Source organism: Priapulus caudatus, unplaced genomic scaffold (genome assembly GCF_000485595.1).
Source record: "Priapulus caudatus unplaced genomic scaffold, Priapulus_caudatus-5.0.1 Scaffold2273, whole genome shotgun sequence".
Lineage (NCBI taxonomy): Eukaryota > Metazoa > Priapulida > Priapulimorpha > Priapulimorphida > Priapulidae > Priapulus > Priapulus caudatus.
This window is the reverse complement of record NW_014579334.1, coordinates 2832-7045: the sequence shown is the minus strand read 5'-3', so window position 1 is coordinate 7045 and position 4214 is coordinate 2832. Positions and strand designations below refer to the sequence as shown.

The window sequence follows — 4214 nt, the reverse complement described above, 5'->3', positions numbered from 1 at the left end:
CATCACTATGGCAATCAATAACAGACGTCATTCATTCCATTTGTCAATCATTGACGGAAACACGCGAGGTTTCCCGAAGTAATAACACTTCGAGTGAGGGACGCACGTTATCATCCCGATCGAAGTCCACCATATCCGAATATCTTGCCAATGCTCGCCAGGAAAACCATTATCAGATGCATTCCTCCCAGCCTCATCGTTACTTTGCCCACCAGTGGTTCCGGTCTGCTCCACAGAATCTGCTGTGCCTTGCTGTAGATGGCAAGATCTGCTGTAATGAGTATGTGATGCTGCAACAACTCCTCAGATATGTGCACTAGCCTCAACGAAGTGGTAAAAATGGTTGACAAGTCAGATGGTGAGGCATTGATGAAGGGTAGATATCGTATCGTAGTAACGGGGACAGTCTTGGTACTGACGAGGGCGTTGAATCCACTCCACGCCGGAATGCATTAGATGCCTAGATTCACCATCTTCACAGGTCCTTGCCACTTGCCAAATGAAATCTTTAATTATGACCATATCCAACGTTTCATCCTCTACTTGATAGGTTACAGTGGGCTATGGCTTCTTTGCAGACCTGCGGTAGCCTTGGAGTTGTTGTTCCTTGTACTGCTCAGTGTCCAAGGATTTCTGCTTTGTACAAGGAATCAAGGACATATCATGACTGAGTGGAGATCGTTGGTACAACACAACAGCCATGGCATGTGTAGTGCGTTTCCCATCAACTGTCTCCTCATTATGATCAAAGTTGTCGATGGCAGCATCAACGACTGATTCAAGGTTTCTAGGATCAAACTGTGAAATCCCACGAGGAACCTGCACTTCAGATGGTACTGAAAGTTGATCAAGAGCTACTGATGTTAAGAACTTTCTCACGTCATTATAGTTTATGGAATATCCCACTGTACTGAGAACGTCTATAAGCTCCTTACTCCCATGGTCATGGTGCATCTGAACACCAAGGCCAAATGTAATGGGTGTTTGCGTCTTACAGGACTGAGAAATGATACTGTGACAGATACCAAGCACTCTCATGTCAGCATCACTTGAGTCACAGTGTCTAACATTGTGAAAGGATTCCTTTGAGGTGCACCATGCTATGAAATCGTACAATGTCTCTGGAACAAAGTTCTTACATTGTCGTACATTCAAATCTCCGCTTGGAGCATAGTGGCTAGTTTGAAAGGTTATCCCAGACATTGCACTGCAAAGGATGCCAGCAGCTCGATAAAGCATCTTCACTGGTAAATTCACATTCACCGGATTCATTGATTTCGATGTTCAGTGCAGCAACTTTCTTATATTAACCATCAATTATAAAATATAATGGACCATTTGATAACATAAATAACATAAATAAAGACCCTTAGCAGCATAAAACTTCCTCAAAAACACTGCTACATATCTATTTCAATGAAATACATTGATATAACCATCAATTATAAAATATAATGGGGCTGATTTCATAAAATAAGCAAGTAACTGAAAATGGCATTTTTTCAGATGTTACCGTAAACAAGGGGTTGATGTACCATGTTGTACCCGTTTACCATGCTGAAAATAAATTTTTTTCAATAGCACATTTAGGCCCATGAATACAGTCAGATCTGACACAGTGATAACATGTATTGGTTTAGTAGTGCAAGAAAATATACATTATTTTGGTCGAAATCGCCAAAAAATGCCAAATTTGGAGTATAATTTTGGCCCCTTAACCTTAGCAGCATAAAACTGCCACAAATACATTGCTACATATCTATTTCAATGAAATACCTTGATATAACCATCAATTATAAAATATAATGGGGCTGATTTCATAAAATAAGCAAGTAACTGAAAATGTCATTTCTTCAGATGTTACCGTAAACAAAGGGTTAATTCGGCATGTTGTACAAGGTTGCTGCAACTACAACATGTCTTTTTATAAACTAGGGATCCAGACGGTTAAAATGAGACCAGTCACAGCTTGTTATACCTTCGGTAGGGGTATCTCCTTAAATAAAGCCCTTTTCCAGCTTCGGTCACTGCACTATTAGGGATAGGGATAGTTATACTGTTTGTACTTGTGTGTGTGGGGGGGGGGTGACTGCCGTACTCGAGATATTAAGATAAGTCTGCAGCATACGTAGTGTGGCTGCCGTTAATATGTCATTTTCAGAGGTTGATCAATGTTATGTGAATGTTGGTAAAAACGTTCTCAGAATGTTAGGAAAACTTTCCTAAAAAACGTTATTAGAACGTTACTGAATAATGTTCTGCTAACCTAAAAGAAACATTCCCATAACATTCAAGGAACATAACTTTGTTAGCTGGGATGCCACTGTGTTGTAGTGCATAGCACTGTAAGGTTGTTCGATGTGAGGAGTCAAAAGCAGCAAAGATTACTTTCCAGCGAACGTCTACCACGCCAACGTGGAGAACGTCTACCACTCCAGTAGTACGTACGGACGTCGGTGTTGTTTACTGTTACTCTACTATACACAACAAATTGTGTTTACACAGGTCTTCTAACCCTTGCAAATACCGTTTGTTGCAGCTAGTAGTAGTACTAGCTCTAGTACTATACTATATAGTATTGGTAGTAGTAGCCTACTATAGTAGCTCTAGCTAGTAATGTAAGGTGTCTACCGGCAACTATACGAGTCGAAGCCATTCTACTGGATTCGACTACAGNACACACACACACACACACACACACACCTGTACATATATAAGATCATAACTCACCGTGTCCTTTAATTATAACTTTGAAATACGCTAATATCACGTAGAATAAGTAAGTTCCGAATCTTTCTCCCAGTAAGCCGTCTACTGGGCCGCATATACACTCCACTCAGATGTGTCCTGCGATGCAATGTTTACGGACGCGTTAGGTAAGCATTTCTTTGCCCCGAACATTCCTTTCTCACTGCGTAGATATCGTTGGAATACGCAGGAATGTAACTCGTGCCGCTTCGGTTAATTGCACACATACACGAATGTAATGCTTGCAGTTGCGTTGATTCCACGCACACTGGAATTGGCACACGCTACACATGTTATATATCTATTATATCTCCTATATTCCATCGCCGATGTATTGCTCAGGTATATACGTTGGCAGTTGCCCGAACTATGAAGAACTCGAAGCTGTTTTCCCCGCGGCCAGCATCCCACCTGGACTGCGCTCAGGTGAGTGAGAGTAACCCGCCGCTGAAACACCGTGCTAACAAACCACGCGCGCCAATCCTCGTCATGTCACGTGGTCGAGTAACCATGGAAACCGCCGCGTAAATTCGAACGCTTCACGGAAACTTTCGGCGATGGTCATCACGCCGATGGTTTTTGATGCGTGCCATTTTTTCCTACGAGTGGACGATGCTTGACTTTAATTTTGGGGTTCAGAAACCATTTAGATGTCGTAAGTGTGCATACCGTTCTTTGTATATGAGAGCAATTACAGTGAAACATTATCGAAGAGGCGAGTCCGTTGCAAAAATCCTTGTGAATTACCGCAATGTGAATGTGTTCTATTTATCCGCATGGCTGATTGGAGGACGGAGCGGATGGCGGGAAATAAGCGTGCATAAGAACTGAAGTGAGTTTAGATGTAACATATTTGCCGCTCGCCTTTAACCTATGTGCAGGCAGTTAGCTTGATGGCGAGTGAGATTGGGCGAGTTAGCAATATAAGAAAGGTTTCCTGAGAGTGCAAGTATATAAATCGATATCTTTTAGAATGGCCGAATACCTCAGCTCGTCGGAACGTTTTTGTGAGCTCGATGGATTCCATCCCCGTACTGTCAAGGTATTTGGAGATAAAGGGGCCGCGTCTTAACTGCCCTTGATATAAATATATATATATAAATTAATAAATTAGGGGGTTTAACTCGGTTTCAACACCGGCCGGTTAGCTCAGATGGTTAGAGCGTCGTGCTAATAACGCGAATGTCGCGGGTTCGATCTCCGTACTGGCCAATAGTTTTAATAAAGGAGAGAAATTGTGATAATAAAATAATGGCTTATATACCTTAAAGTTCAAGAGTTTAAAAATTAGGATACTAGCTTTTTTAGTTTACGCTAAATTAGACCGGTTAGCTCAGCAGCAAGCACATGAACTGTCCAATTTTGGATAGAATTGCGAAGCTTAGCACACGCGTTCTACTTGATGCCTCGGTCTCACTTGCGTTAATTAACCTACCTCAGCGTATCAGGAATTTGGGTGCATAAGG

The 4214-nt window shown here is 41.8% G+C and overlaps 1 non-coding gene across 1 annotated transcript; it reads left to right on the top strand.

Moving 5' to 3' along the window:
- The first annotated feature begins 3886 nt into the window (after positions 1 to 3886).
- Trnai-aau lies at positions 3887 to 3960 on the top strand. The gene has a single exon. It is a non-coding gene; the product is annotated as a tRNA-Ile (tRNA).
- The last annotated feature ends 254 nt before the right edge of the window (positions 3961 to 4214 follow it).